Source organism: Hyla sarda, chromosome 7, assembly GCF_029499605.1.
Source record: "Hyla sarda isolate aHylSar1 chromosome 7, aHylSar1.hap1, whole genome shotgun sequence".
Lineage (NCBI taxonomy): Eukaryota > Metazoa > Chordata > Amphibia > Anura > Hylidae > Hyla > Hyla sarda.
The window spans coordinates 217689044-217706255 of record NC_079195.1 but is presented as its reverse complement, the minus strand read 5'-3'; the positions used below and the strand labels follow the sequence as shown (position 1 = coordinate 217706255).

At 42.7% G+C, this 17212-nt stretch overlaps 1 long non-coding RNA gene across 2 annotated transcripts in view; it reads right to left on the bottom strand.

Moving 5' to 3' along the window:
* Positions 1-17212, bottom strand: part of LOC130282238 (uncharacterized) — a 57856-nt gene that overhangs the window by 25667 nt on the left and 14977 nt on the right. Inside the window, exon 1 of one of the 2 annotated variants that reach the window (XR_008846299.1) lies at positions 5792-5848. The exons of the other annotated variant lie outside the window; for it this stretch is intronic. This is a non-coding gene — a long non-coding RNA (uncharacterized LOC130282238). Of the gene's footprint in view, positions 1-5791; positions 5849-17212 lie in introns of those variants that run through there. 2 annotated transcript variants of the gene reach the window in all.

Sequence of the window (17212 nt, the reverse complement as noted above, 5' to 3'; positions counted from 1 at the left end):
CGGCCGCTCAGAGGGGTAACGTATCATTAATGTGGTAATAGGGGGCTTAAATGGACCTCATTGTTACACAGAATTTCCGGAATTGTTAAAGATAATTCACCTTCAATTTTCTACTATAAAAAAAAAAACCTTTTCTATTGTAAGAGAAAACAGATTTGTTATCTACACATCAATGGAAGTGATTTATTTAAATATTTTCTTATTGCTGTTATTATTGCTATTATTTCATATTTAAGTGTCACATATAATGGAGTTACACATTAAACTGCTTTACATATTTTTAAGATGTCCATTTTGTTTGCATTATAGATTGATATGGGATAGATAGATAGATATGAGATAGATAGATATAAGATAGATAGATAGATATGAGATAAATAGATATGAGATAGATAGATATGAGAGATAGATAGATAGATAGATAGATATGAGATAGATAGATATGAGATAGATATGAGATAGATAGATAGATAGATATGAGATAGATATGAGATAGATAGATATGAGATAGATATGAGGCAGATAGATAGAAATTAGATAGATAGATAGATAGATATGAGAGATAGATAGATAGATAGATATGAGATAGATATGAGATAGATAGATAGATAGATAGATAGATAGAAATTAGATAGATAGATATGATTTAGATAGATAGATATATATGAGATAGATAGATATGAGATAGATAGATAGATGTGAGATAGATATGAGATAGGTAGACAGACAAACAGATAGACAGGGCCGGCTCTGACTATAGGCAAAATAGGCAGCCGCCTAGAGTGCACTCTTGGTGGGGGCGCCGCTATGCCTGTAGCAATAAAGTTATCCTGCATCCGAAGCGCCCACCCATACAGCAAAACCCTGCTATCCCAGTAGTAAGGTGATTACATGAGGAGGAGGTTTGTTACAGTGTGTCACCCCAGTAGTAAAGTAATTATATGAGGAGGAGGTTTGTTACAGTGTGTCACCCCAGTAGTAAGGTAATTACATGAGGAGGAGGTTTGTTACAGTGTGTCATCCCAGTAGTAAAGTGGGGCATGTCAGAGGGTGGAGCCAATGAGCGGGGTCAAGGTGCGGCAAAATTTACTTTCGCCTAGGGTGGCAAAAATCCTTGCACCAGCCCTGCATATAGAGAGATAGATATCAGATAGATAAAATGATAGATATGAGCTACATAGATAGATATGAGATAGATAGGTATCTATCAGTGGTGTCTACGGGGTGGATAATGTGAAATTAACACTTTGTGACGCCAGGGCACCGTTAGCCTATACACTGTCCGAGGTTGAGACAGTTTCTCCTGGGCCAAGCACAGGGCAATAAATACTTTGATACAAGGTTACGGATAACTGTCTTTACTGAGGCAGGACAGTTGGAGATTCCTTTATGGTATAGATTGGTGCAGAGTAAAGCCCATCGCCTTGCTGGGACTTGTAGTTGCTTGTGCTGTGCTGTTTGGTGACTGACTTGTGATGAATGGCAACCCACGCTGACTTTGGTGCTGCAGACTGACGGAGTGAAGACTATTGCTTTTCTTCCCCAGAGCTTTGTTCTTACCGCTAGGCTTTGACGTTCGCCTGAGCACAGGGAATTTTTCCTTAGGATATGCGTGGCTGAAGGTTTAGAACTCTTATTAGCTTGAGGCCTCCTCAGATCACCTCACACCTCTCACCGAATTCTCCACACTGTACCTCAGGATAGCTCTGCACACAGCAGAAACTGAAACTACTCTCTGGCAACTCCCCCCCCCCCCCCCCCCCTACACTATATACAGGGCAATTTGGAGGATTCACATTGAGGCAGACAGGTCACCTGATTCACTCTCCACCTTCTCTGCTAACATATCTGAAATAAACAGTAACATGGGAAATTTTAGAACCACACCAATCGCATACCAATATAGTATAATGAGTCCTGAGTAGTGGGCCCAAGACGAACACTGAAGGCAACATCTGCCTGACAGAATGGGCAGGATTTGGTATTCCGTACTGGGTCACCACATATCTGCCTATTTCATATCTATGTCATATCTATGACAGCCTTCACCACGGGCCTTACCACACACCCTCAGCCGTGCCCAGCCTCCTTCAATATTCTCCCACTGTTTTATATAACACACCGCACATGCGCAATGGAAATCCCACTTTAACAGTAACAATGTTGTCAGTCTGTTACCTGAGTTTAGGAGGACCTCAGATACTAACAGACTGACAACAACCTTATAGTGCCCCAAACAGTAATAATGCCCCCCTCAATGTCCCCAATGGTAAAGTGTTTGGATACCTGGGTTGAGTAAGAGTAGATAGGTCACCCCCTTCTTAGATAGGTCACTCCCATGGATAGACAGATCCCTTCTTGTAGTTTCCCCATTACACAATGTCCACCGAGTAGGTTAACCCCCCTGCCATATAGCTGCCCCCTGTAAGTAGACCCTACTAGGTAGCTGCCCCCTGTAGATAGAGCACCCAGAGATAGTTGCCCCCTGTAGGCAGATACACACATGTAGATAGTTGGCCCCTTGTAGAGAGTTGGTCGCTTGCAGATAGTTGTCCCCCCCATAGATGGGTGTCACCCTGTAGGTAGCTGCCCCTCAAAATTAATAAAAAGAAAACCAAAACATTATACTGAAAACCCTGCTGGTTCCCGTGTAGTCTAGCGCATGACCGCTCCTCTTCTCTCCTTCCTCCACTTATGCTCTGGCACATAATAACATCATGCATGTGCCAGAGCATAGGAGGAGGAGAGTGGCCTCTTGTGACTGCCGGATAATGCAGTTGACGGGCAAAAGAGAAATTGACAATGTGAGAATCCAATGGCTCTGTCAAAGCTCCACGCCATAAAGCGAGGCAGCGGCAGCCAAAAGTGGGACAACAGCTGGGAATCCTGAAAACAGGTCTGTCCTGAACGGTTCCTAAATTGGGACCATTTCAGAGAATGGATAGATAGATACAGTCATGGCCGTAAATTTTTGGCACCCCATGAAATTTTTATTTCTCACAGAAAAGGATTGCAGTAACACATGTTTTGCTATACACGTGTTTATTCTCTTTGTGTGTATTGGAACTAAACCAAAAAAGGAGGAAAAAAAGCAAATTGGACATAATGTCACCAAACTCCAAAAATGGGCTGGACAAAATTATTGGCACCCTTTCAAAATTATGGAAAAATAAGATTGTTTCAAGCATGTGATGTTCCTTTAAACTCACCTGGGGGCAAATAACAGGTGTGGGCAATATAAAAATCACACCTGAAAGCAGATAAAAAGGAGAGAAGTTCACTAAATCTTTGCATTGTGTGTCTGTGTGTGCTACACTAAGCATGGACAACAGAAAGAGGAGAAGAGAACTGTCTGAGGACTTGAGAACCAAAATTGGGGGGAAATATCAGCAATCTCAAGGTTACAAGTCCATCTCCAGAGATCTAGATTTGCCTTTGTCCACAGTGCACAACATTATCAAGAAGTTTGGCACTGCAGCTAATCTCCGTGGGCTTGGACGGAAAAGTAAAATTGATGAAAGGTGTTAACGCAGGATAGTCCAGATGGTGGATAAGCAGCCCCAAACAAGTTCCAAAGATATTCAAGCTGTCCTGCAGGCTCAGGGAGCATCAATGTCAGCGCAAACTATCTGTCGACATTTAAATGAAATGAAACGCTATGGAGGAGACCCAGGAGGACCCCACTGCTGACACAGAGACATAAAAAAGCAAGACGACATTTAGCCAAAATGAACTTGAGTAAGCCAAAATCCTTCTGGGAAAACGTCTTGTGGACAGATGAGGCCAAGATAGAGCTTTTTGGTAAAGCACATCATTCTACTGTTTACCGAAAATGGTATGATAGGAAAATAAACCTTGTCAGAAGGCGCTGTTCAAAACATCAGACGATTCAGGTGGAAGTCAAATAGAGATGAAAGTGCTAGGAAGCACTGTGTTTATTAGAATACCAAATAGACGCGTTTCGGAGGATCATACCTCCTTCCTCAGAATGGCATACAGTATAGCATTGTAAGGTGCTTTATATACTATCTAACAGGGAAGTACAAATGGTGGGAGGGATCACAAATACACACATAAACAATACAATAATGATAAAAATAGAACAATGAATAAATTGTAAGTAGCAGATTAATCAAATAAGAAGATACATGTATTTAATAAATGGAAATTGCGATATATAATCACTTAAAAACAAGAGCTCTGTTGCAGTACTGCCGGTGCACGGGAGCGGGGCTTCCTTTGACCTCTAGTCCTTGTTTCTTAGCTCTTGTTTTTAAGTGATTATACATAGCAATTTCCATTTATTAAATACATGTATCTTCTTATTTGATTAATCTGCTACTTACAATTTATTCATTGTTCTATTTTTATCATTATTGTATTGTTTGTGTGTGTATTTGTGATCCCTCCCACCATTTGTACTTCCCTGTTAGATAGTATATAAAGCACCTTACAATGCTATACTGTATGTCATTCTGAGGAAGGAGGTATGATCCTCCGAAACGCGTCTATTTGGTATTCTAATAAACACAGTGCTTCCTAGCACTTTCATCTCTATTTGACCTCCACCTGAATCGTCTGATGTTTTGAACAGCGCCTTCTGACAAGGTTTATTTTCCTATATTCTACATGCACTTTATGGGAGAAGTTCCCTTCTACCCATTCCTACCTTGGGCCCAGCAGTTCATTTCCAGAGGATCTCTTCATACCCCATAGGGGTTATATGCTCATATTCTACGTGGTCAGGTGAGCGGCCATCTATAAGAGCCCCCCCCCTCTACCCTGAGTCATTCAGGGACCACGGTATCTTGGGTAATACGCGAGGCGCTGTCCTCCTTTTTTCTCTTTTTCTTTCCACTAGGTCTAAAATGGAATGAGGCCTACAAAGAAAAGAACACAGTACCTACAGTGAAATATGGTGGAGGTCAATGATGCTTTGGGTTGTTTTGCTGCCTCTGGCACTGGGGGCCTTGAATGTGTACAAGACATCATGAAATCTGAGGATTACCAATGGATTTTGGGTCGTACTGTACAGCCCAGTGTCAGAAAGCTGGGTTTGTGTCAGAGATCTTGGGTCTTCCAGCAGGACAATGACCCCAAACATATGTCAAAAAGCCCCAGGAATGGATGGCAACAAAGCGCTGGAGAGTTCTGAAGTGTCAGCAATGAGTCCAGATCTAAATCCCATTGATCACCTGTGGGGAGATCTTAAAATTACTGTTGGGAAAAGGCGTCTTCCAATAAGAGAGACCTGGAGCAGTTTGTAAAGGAAGAGTGGTCCAACATTCCGGCTGAGAGGTGTAAGAAGCTTATTGATGGTTATAGGAAGAGTGGTCCAACATTCCGGCTGAGAGGTGTAAGAAGCTTATTGATGGTTATAGGAAGAGTGGTCCAACATTCCGGCTGAGAGGTGTAAAAAGCTTATTGATGGTTATAGGAAGACACTGATTTTAGTTATGTTTTCCAAAGGGTGTGCAACCAAATATTAAGTTAAGGCTGCCAATAATTTTGTCCAGCCCATTTTTAGAGTTTGGTGACATTATGTCCAATTTGCTTTTTTTCCTCCCTTTTTTGGTTTAGTTCCAATACACACAAAGGGAATAAACATGTGTATAGCAAAACATGTGTTACTGCAATCCTTTTCTGTGAGAAATACTTCATTTTCTATAAACAATTCAGGGGTGCCAACATTTATGGCCATGATTGTAGATAGACATGAGATAGATATGTGGTGTCCCGGTACCGTACAGTATACCGTACCTTGTATGGTGGTCCCCAAAGCCAGACTTACTTCGTTCCAGTAGGGTCCTCCTGGTGGGATAGCCCCTAGTCACCTCTTCCTTCTTTGATTTTGTTATGTTTATATGTATATTAAATTGTATATTAAATGGTGAATATAGTGTCGCAGGACCTTAGGTCACATGACTAATGTTAATTCTATTAAGGTATGTTAAAGGACCTTCCTAGGTCACATGGGTGGTCACATGCTTAGATCATAATTCCTTGTAAAGTGAATGACGGATGGTATGGACCAATGAGCTCAAGGCCAGCCCCTGCCCATATAAGGGAGCTGCCAGAGAGGAGATATCCGTGCAACTTTCAAAGACAAGACCAGGCCGAAGCCTGATAATACCGCAACTTATCAAATCGTGAGTTACAATACAACTCCCTGCTAAAGTCTGCGTGACTGCTGGACCAAAACTCAATCCCCTAAATCCAGCGGAACAGCGCATATCAATCTCCTGAGCTTAAAACTCACAAGGTCCCAACCAACTGTCAGGATCCTCATAGACTCTTCTTGTACAAAGACTGTTCCTGTTTGATTCTGAATAAAACCTGCAGTAAAAGTTCCGACAGTTTTCTGAAACCTCCGGTTGTGGACAATCATTTATTATTCCTCCCTATCGTTCTTGGGACGGGTGGCAATAGGACAAGTATATACAGAGGAGCCCTCACCCTGGCATCACGAGATAGATATGAGATAGATTATAGATAGATAGATATGAGATAGATAGATATGAGATAGATAGATTATAGATATGAGATAGATAGATAGATATGAGATAGATAGATATGAGATAGATATGAGATAGATAGATTATAGATAGATAGATATGAGATAGATAGATAGATAGATAGATATAGAGTTAACTAAAAGGTTTTAGAAAAATGATATGATAGATAGATATGGGATAGATAGATAAATATGAGATAGATAGATATGAGATAGATAGATATGAGATAGATAGATAGATAGATAGATAGATATGAGATAGATAGATATGAGATAGATAGATAGATAGATAGATATGAGATAGATAGATATGAGATAGATATGAGATAGATAGATTATAGATAGATATGAGATAGATAGATAGATAGATAGATAGATAGATATGAGATAGATAGATATGAGATAGATAGATAGATAGATAGATATGAGATAGATAGATATGAGATAGATATGAGATAGATAGATTATAGATAGATATGAGATAGATAGATAGATATGAGATAGATAGATATGAGATAGATATGAGATAGATAGATTATAGATAGATAGATATGAGATAGATAGATATGAGATAGATATTAGATAGATAGATTATAGATAGATAGATATGAGATAGATATGAGATAGATAGATATAGAGTTAACTAAAAGGTTTTAGAAAAATGATATGATAGATAGATATGGGATAGATAGATAAATATGAGATAGATAGATAGATATGAGATAGATAGATATGAGATAGATATGAGATAGATAGATATGAGATAGATATGAGATAGATAGATATGAGATAGATAGATAGATAGATAGATATGAGATAGATAGATATGAGATAGATATGAGATAGATAGATATGAGATAGATAGATAGATAGATAGATAAATATGAGAGAGATAGATATGAGATAGATAGATAGATATGAGATAGATAGATATGAGATAGATAGATATGAGATAGATAGATAGATAGATAGATATGAGATAGATAGATATGAGATAGATATGAGATAGATAGATATGAGATAGATAGATAGATAGATAAATATGAGAGAGATAGAATCAGTAGATGATGTGACCTGTAGGTATATGTATATATTCTATCATGTATTGTTGCTATAGTTTATTATGAAGCCTCCAGCCTCCTATACGTTTCGATATTGAGGTCGGGCCCGGTGCATTCTGGGGCTTGAATCCTCTCACCTCCTCATCCTAAAGCTTCTGCTGATGCGCAGGAAGATTAGGGATCATTTTGAGGTACTCAATCTCCTTTTCGACAGCCAAATAGGTATTGGTTGAGACCAATTTTTTAATTTCTTTTATGTGTCCACCTGCCGGCGAGGGCCTGAATGAATGGCCCCTCCTGACTTCACACCGGGGTCCCGGGGGGATAATGAGACGCTCCAGCCATTAGCTTCAAGTGGCGGCTTCTGTGAACTGGTGGAATCAGCATGAATTAGCAGTGAAAATATGTCCGGCCTGTATGCTGGGGCGACCTCTGCTCCCCTGTAACCAATGCCATGCAATCTCTATTTTGTCAGCTGCCGGCGCCATGTTCTGGGTGATTACCATGACAGATTACCATATCATTTCTTTTGTATCCAGCCCGAACACCAAAGGAGTAAATCACAGCCGAACATACGGACGGGAGATTCAATTAGCTCCGAGGATGAACCTGGAAATGGTTCTGGGAATCCTTGATGTGCAGACGTCTATAGGAAACACCACAAAGGCCACTGAATGTTGCTTTTTTTATTTAAAATTATTATTTTTTTAAATATAAAAAATAAAATAAAATAATAATAATAATAAAATTATGAGCATCCAGGTTGTTTTATCCTGTGTTCCACTTGAGGCGGCTCTGGATCGCTGTCAACATAAAAATCCACTCTTAGGCCTCATTCACACTTTAAAGGGGTACTCCGCTGCCAGACATCTTATATCCTATACAAAGGATGGGGGATAGGATGTCTTATTACGGGGGTCCCGCTGCTGAGCACCGCCCCCACGATCTCCCGCAGCCCCAGGAATTCTAAACAATTGCTGGGCTCCTGCGGCAGAGGTCATGACGTCATGCCACGCCCCCTCCATTCATGTCTATGGGAGGGGGCGTGTCTGCCGACACGCCCCCTCCCATAGACATGAATGGAGGGGCCGTGACATCACGATCACGACCTTTGGCTCCGAGCGTTCTGAACAAAATGTTGAGAACGCTGGGGTACCGAGTACCCCTTTAATATGAAAGAAGGAACAAATACTTATGCGTAACACAGCTTTTCCTTTTTTTAACAATTTGTTCGGTTCATGGTTCTGTATTGTAGGCTTTTTTTTGTTTCATATTTTGTTAGTTTGTTGTCTTTTTTCATTCATTTTTTTTTTAAAGAAAAGAAGCTATATTGTTAGCTGTTTTTGGTGTGGGATAAAGGAACAAATGTGGACAAATCAACTGTGCCAAAACTGAACAAGTTTTTAAATTCAACCACCCAGCTCTATCTGTATACTGCTGCAGCTATCTCTATGGAATTAGGATATATTGTAGTTACACACCGCCCCTTCAGCTCTATCTGTATACTGCTGCTATCTCTATTGGATAAGGATTTATAGTAGTTTTACACCTCCCCTCCAGCTCTGTCTGTATACTGTTGCCATCTCTATGGGATTAGAATATTAAGTAGTTATACATCTCTCCTCCAGCTCTGTCTGTATACTGCTGCTGCTATTTCTATGTGATCAGGATATATAGTAATTATACACCTCTCCTCCAGCTCTATCTGTATACTGCTGCAATCAGGATATATAGTAGTTATACACCACTTCTCCCGATATATCTGTATACTGCTTGCTGGTGCTTTATTTCTGGAATAAAGATTTATAGTAGTTATAAACCTCTTCTCCAGGTCTATCTGTATACTGCTGCTATCTCTATTGGATAAGTCTGTCTGTGCTCTCTCTATGGGATTAGAATATCAATTAGTTATACATCTCTCCTCCAGCTCTATCTGTATCCTGCTGCTGCTATTTCTACGCGATCAGGATATATAGTAATTATACACCTCCCCTCCAGCTCCATCTGTATACTGCTGCTGCTATTTCTATGCGATCAGGATATATAGTAATTGTACACCTCCCCTCCAGCTCTATCTGTTTACTGCTGCTATCTCTATGGGATCAGGATATATAGTAGTTATACACCTCCCCTCCAGCTCTATCTGTTTACTGCTGCTATCTCTATGGGATCAGAATATATAGTAGTTATATACCACTTCTCCCCCTATATCTGTATACTGCTGTTGCTATATTTCTGGAATAAGGATTTATAGTAGTAAGGCTGGGTTCACATATGTCCAGCATCCGGCATAGGTGAACTCAGCCTAAACCTTGACGCAACTGATGCCACAACTGATGACAACTTGTCATCAGTTGTATGGCATGCGGCGTCCATTGTTTCTGGGCAACGGACAGGGGAACGCAGCAAGCTGCGTTCCCCTGTCCGGTGCCCTCCGGCATGTCCAACCATCCGGCGTCAGAATTGAGACGCTGGATGATCGTGAACTGTCCCATTCAAATGAATGGGATCAGTTCTAGCATCAGTTTCCCTACGGTGCACGCCGGAGGGAAACTGTGCCGGACGACTGATATATGTGAACCCAGCCTAATAATCCTCTTCTCCAGGTCGATCTGTATTCTGCTGCTATCTCTCTGGGATCAGATTGTATAGTAGTTATACACATTCTCTCCAGCTCTATCTTTATACTGCTGCTGCTGTCTCTGTGGGATAAGGATTTGTAGTTGTTATATGCCTCCTTCCAAATCTATCTGTATACTGCTGCTATCTCTATAGGATCAGGATATATATTAACCTATAAATGCACAAAGATTGTGGCAGGAACTCGTATAAAAGATAAATCCTTTATTGTATCAGATTTAAAGAACAATTAACATGAAGATACACATGAAATAAAAGGACAAAAGACAAATGGCTACTGGAACACAGGGGGTTACATCAGCATGGCAAAAAAAGTGCTAAAAAAGACAAATATAAGGCGCAATTGCTATCCACTAGTGTTGCTCGCGAATATTCGCAATATGAATTTTATTCGCGAATATCACATATTCGTGATTTCGCGAATATTCGCAAATGTAGCGCTATATATTCGTAATTACGAATATTCGTTTTTTTCACAGTACACATCACAGTGATCATCCCTCTCTGCTTCCAGCTTGTGTGGTGTAAAGAAGGCTGTAATACTACTGTGTGAGACTGGCGTGCGAATTTTCGCATATGCGAATTTTCCGAGTATGGTAATTTTGAATATGCAAATTTTCGCATACGCGAATTTTTCGTATAAGCGAAAATAAATCGAGAGTATTACGGATATGCGGATATTTGTGAATATATGACGACTATTCGTCCATATATTCGAGAATATTCGCGAATTCGAATATGGCCTATGCCGCTCAACACTACTATCCACAGATAGTCTACATGTCTATGGTGGGATAAAGCCAATAAGCAGCAAATAGCACAACTATAACTGCCAAGTGCAAACAGATCTAGGGAAAAGTAGCAGCAAAGGGAGAACAAAATACCCACATGTAGCAGCAACGACGCCAATGACCACCCGCCCCTACAGCCGTTTCGGAATAACTTCCTTCTTTCAGTGGCCGCACTGTTAATTGGTGTTTGATGTAAACATCCCCTCCAGCTCTCTCTGTATACAGTGACCCCTGACCTACGATGGCCCCGACATACGATCATTTCAACATACGATCACTCTCAGAGGCAGCATCAACACACGATGCTTTTGTATGTCTGGGCCATCGCCTAAACGGCTATCCGGCAGCGCAGACTGCTTCAGCTGCCACCGGATAGCCGTTTACGGTGCCCCGTGTGGTCCGCTGACGATCACTTACCTGTCCTCGGGGCTCCGGCGCCTCCTCTTCGGGATCCCCTGCATCGTCAGCGCTCTTCATCGTCGTCATCATGTCGCTGCGCACGCCTTCCCGTCATCCAATAGGAGCGGCGTGCGTAGCGACGTGATGGCGGCGACGGAGAGCGAGGATGCCGGGGAAGAAGAGGCCTTGCCGGAGCGTTGGGGACACCCCAGGGACGCGGCGACAGCTATGGACGGCGACATCCAGGGCAGCGGTGACGAACGGTGAGGGTCCGGAGCGGCGGGGACAGGTGAGTATAACCTCCAATACCAGTGGCCTTCAACCTGCGGACCTCCAGATGTTGCAAAACTACAACTCCCAACATGCCCGGACAGCCGTTGGCTGTCCAGGCATGCTGGGTGTTGTAGTTTTGCAACATCTGGAGGTCCGCAGGTTGGAGACCACTGTCCTATACTTTACATTGCACGGATCCCTCAACATACGATGGTTTCAACAAACGATGGTTCATTTGGAACGGATTACCATCGTATGTTGAGGGACCACTGTACTGCTGCTAACTCTATGAGATCAGGATATAAAATAGTTATACCCCTCCCCCTTCCAGCTCAATCTGTATACTGCTGCTGCTATTTCTATGGGATCAGGATATATAAAGTAGTTATATACCTTCCCTGAGGCTGTGTTCAAATAAATGTGTCTCCTGCTGCTTTTCTTTGTGTTTTTTTTGCTGTGATTATCCCTATATCATGGCAAAAATTGAGATATTGTACTGCAATTGTGCAAAATGAATTATTTGTTGCAAAAAAAAAAAAAAAAAAGCTAAAATACAGTAAAAAATTTTTGGAAAAAATGCTTTAAAATTTTACATGTGAATTTAGCCTAAACATCAAATCTTCATAACACACCTCAATTGTTACTATTGATCAAATGACTTTGGGGAAGATTTATCAAATCCTGTGCAGAGGAAAAGTAGCACAGATGCCCATAGCAACCAATCAGATCGCTGCTTTCATTTATTAGAAGCCTTTTCAAAAATAAAAGAAGCGACGATTCTCTATTGCACACACTTCAAGCAGGAAAATGCATGAAAACTACATATAGTACGAATTGACCTCAACCCTCTTATAAGTCTAATTAGTTCACCTGGGTGATCTCCAGTACTAGCAGCCTGACTAGATGACCAGCTGGAGTGATCAATCACCTGATTCTCAGCCAGAGGATGGAAAATATAGGCTGCATTAACCACTTAGGGACCAAGGGCGTACAGGTATGCCCTGACGCCCTGGTACTTAAGGACCAAGGGTGTACCTGTACCTGTAGCGGACCGAGATGCCTGCTGAAATCATTCAGCTGGCACCCCGTGCAAACCCCTTGGGGGTCCTGAGACACCCCCTCCCATGTCAGTGATTGCTGCAAATCACCAATCAATTCAGATTGGCAATTTGCGGCGATTCCAGGCTGATTGGGTCTCTGGTGACCCGATCGCCCAGAAAATAGGGATGATTGGAGCTGTTAGAGACAGCCTTGATCATCCTAAAGGATAGGAGTGAGGTGACAGGGGTGCCACCTCCTCCTATCCCCTAACATTGGCCAGTCAGGACTGACAGGGGAATCGTAGGGCATGGACGGGGGGTGAAAGTTCATATCCCCCCATCTGCCTGCCCCTGGAAGTCCGGGCAGAACGGGGGAAGGTGGCGGCGATGGTGCGGGGGCCGTGGATGCGGGGGGCAGCGGCAGTTACCATGCGAGGACCAGGGTCCGGCGGCAGAAAGGTGGCGCAGGCAAGTGGAGGCAGAGGCGGCAACATTAGAGGCAGCAGTGAAGATCGCTGTAAAATGATCTTCACTGCTGCTTCCAGGAGTCTCAAATCTACAGCCTTTGGCTGTCTGGGCATGCTGCGAGTTGTAGTTTTGCAACATCTGGAGGGCCACAGTTTGGAGACCACTGTGCAGTGGTCTCCAAACTGTGTCCTTCCAGATGTTGCAAAACTATAACTCTCACCATGCCCAGACACTCCAGGCATGCTGGGAGTTGCAGTTCTGGAACATCTGGCCCTTTAGATGTTGCAGAACTACAACTCCCAGCATGCACTGACAGACCATGTATGCTGGGAGTTGTAGTTCTGCAACAGCTGGAGACACACGGGTTGGGAAACACTGAGTTAGGAAACAGACAGTGGTGTGGAAACACTGCAGTAGTCTGTTACCTAACTCAGTGTTTCCCAACCAGTGTGCCTCCAGCTGTTGCAAAACTACAACTCCCAGCATGCATGGTCTGTCAGTGCATGATGGGAGTTGTAGTTTTGCAACAACTGGAGGTTTGCCCCCCTCCCATGTGAATGTACAGGGTACATTAACACGTGCAGGGGTTTACAGTGAGTTTCCCGCTTCAAGTTTGAGATGCAGCAAATTTTCAGCTGCAGCTCAAACTCCCAGAGGGAAACTTGCTGTGAACCCCCGCCCATGTGAATGTACCATAAAAACACTACACTACAGTACACTAACCCTAAATAAAGAGTAAAACATTACATATACACTACACTCTTACACTGTCGACTCCCCCCCCCCCCCCCTGATAAAAATAAAAAACGACTGGTACGGCAGTGTTTCCAAAACGGTGCCTCCAGCTGTTGCAAAATAACAACTCCCAGTATTGCCGGACAGCCATTGACTGTCCAGGCATTTTGGGAGTTTTGCAACAGCTGGAGGCACCCTGTTTGGGGAAAACTGACATACAGTATTTTTGGTGGAGGAGGCAAGTGTAACGCTTGCTTCCGGGTACACCCCTATGAAAATCCCTAATTTAGGCCTCAAATGCGCATGGCGCTCTCTCACTTCGGAGCCCTGACATATTTCAAGCCAACAGCTTAGGGCCACACATGGGGTATCTCCGTACTCTGTACTTTTTGGGGGCTTTTTCTCCTTTTACCCCTAATGAAAAGGTAACGTTGGGGTCTACATCAGCATGTTAGTGTAAAAAAATACATTTTTTAACACTAACATGCTGGAGTTGCCCCACTGGAGTTGTTTACACTAACATGCTGGAGCGAACACGCTCTGGGGACTGATTTTAAATGGGGGTCGGCGTGCAAGATCACGGGGGTCCCCAGCGGCGGGACCCCCGCGATCAGGCATCTTATCCCCTATCCTTTGGATAGGGGATAAGATGTCTAAGCGCCGGAGTACCCCTTTAAAAAATCCACAAAATTGTGCATTTCTAAACATAAATAGAGGCTATCCCGTGCCTGCCACATTAGCAAAAAGAGGTAAACAAAGGGCATAAGCAAGGACTCCTACATTATGCTCTAATAATAGACTATGTTGCACTGTATAAGATAATAAAAGAAAAAATAATTCCTGGAATGCTTCTTCTACTTACCAAATGACTCCTCACCCCAGTATAAAAATGCAGTAAAGTCTTGCCACTAGGTGTCCCACTTCTTTGCAATATGCTGTCCACTGTGTGTTAGGGAAATACTGTCTTTTTCAGGAGAGAGACCAAAACAGAACACAGAAAGTGGCAGCAGGGCTTAGCTAGTTAGGCAGGGTTGGCATGCAAGCTGACCCATGTCTATCTCCCAGGGAGGATCCACACTGAACCTGAAAGGTAAATCAAGGCTTCCCTTTTATCTCTGACCACCTATAAATCTTAGCAGCTGTCCATTGTATAGCTTGTGCTCATTATTATGTGAAGTAACCCTTTACATGCTGTGATGCTGTTACTCTTATCCTTTCTGCTCGCAAAGCACTTTACAACACCATTCTACCCCCATTGACTTAATAAATCATCAACAGGTCAATGCCAATCTGTTCAGTCGAGTGCACTTTGTCCAGCACTATGTCATGACATAGCAGTGAGGAGGATGTGCTGTGATGTGATTGTCCAGAGAAGTAAGGGAGGAAGTCCTATGTGTGTGCTGCTGGCAAATAGCCCAGCTTTGGTCGTAACCCCTGAAATAGAGAAAATAATAAATAACGAAATGGTTACAAAAGTATACATACCCTAGATTATTGCATCACAACCACATAGCAGCTACATTGCTAACCTACAGCATTGTTGCCAGGATAATAACCTATCCCATAATGCACCTTGTGCAATGTAGTGAGTATAAAACAATGACATGGCCCTGTAGATAGTTCTCACTGTTGGGCCGATCCTGTACAGGGAATAACAGCTGCTGATGAAAACAAAAACTTCAGCCGTCGGCCGAGAGGAAGATGTTTATTTTCATCTCACTCAACAATCGTGTACGAGCCAAATAAACGGGACCCTCAGCCCGAGCCCCGGCCTCCTTGTTCTGTCCACGTGTTTTATGTACATCAGATATCAGTGTCAGGATCGATGGTGAAACACGGATTGAGACCTTGGCATAGAAACATATTTACCCTGGCCGGCCGGGCCGCTTGCTGGAAGTGGGATGAGATGAAGCGTAAACACTTCAGGAACATTGCGTGGATGAGGACATCTTCTGCTCCGCAACTTATTGGCTGCTTTCTCTTATTTAAAGGGACAGTGCAGCTTGATGGGTCGGCCATGTTTTTATGGAGGTGAATGTTTTGGAGGTTCTAGGGGGTGATTGGACATTAAGATGGACCCTGAGACTCATCCTATTAGAGAGTATTACATTAGGCTCTTAAAGGGGAACTCCGCTGCTAGACATCTTATCCCCTAGCCAAAGGATGTCTGATCGCAGGGGTCCTGCTGCTAGGGCACAGTATTCTAAACAAACCCCGGGTTCCTGCAGCAGCGACATCCTTTGGACATCGTGACATCACGATCACGCCCCCTCATGACGTCATGCCACGCCCCCTTCATTCATGTCTATGGGAGGGGGCGTGTCTGACATCACGATCACTGCCTTAGGTTCCGAGCGTTGGAGCAACGGAGTACCCCTTTAAGCTGTTGCAAAACAACAACTCACAGCTGAAGGTCCATCCTTGGGATAAGCATTGGATGTGTGATCAGTAGGGATCTGACTGCTCAAGATCTATCCAGTCAGCAGGCCAAATAATTTATGGTACCTTTAAAGGGGTACTCCGGTGGAATTTCTTTATTTATTTATTTTTTTTAAATCAACTGGTGCCAGAAAGTTAAAAAGATTTGTCAATTACTTCTATTTAAAACTCTTAATCCTTCCAGTACTTATCAGCTGCTGTATGCTCCACAGGAAGTTCCTTTCTTTTTGAATTTCTTTTCTGTCTGACCACAGTGCTCTCTGCTGACACCTCTGTCCATGTCAGGAACTGTCCGGAGTAGGAGCAAATCCCCATAGCAAACCTATCCTGCTCCAGACAGTTCCTGACACGGACAGAGATGTCAGCAGAGAGCAATGTGGTCAGACAGAAAAGAACTACACAACTTCCTCTGGAGCATACTGTACTTATAAAGAAGTAATTTACAAATCTGTTTAACTTTCTGGCACCACAGTACCCCTTTAATATATGATCAACGAGGGATCTACTGTTGTGGCTCCTGCTGATTACTACAACTGTAGTAATGGACATGCCCCTTTTTTGTATGCTGTGTGGTCTCTCTTTGACAATAACGCACAAACCATGCATCAAATTTTTAGCGCGAATTCACGAATATTGCGAGTATATTCAAAATTACGAATATTGGTTTTTTTTTTTGGTTTTTTTTCACAGAACACATCACAGTGATCATCATCCCTCCCTGCTTCCATCTTGTGGTCTAAAGAACGCTCCAATACTAGTAACTGTGTGAGACTGTGGAGCGCGAATATTTCACATATTCCTTCTTTTAGCTTGTGGGCCAATGAGAATGATGCAAATACACTTGTCAGAGGT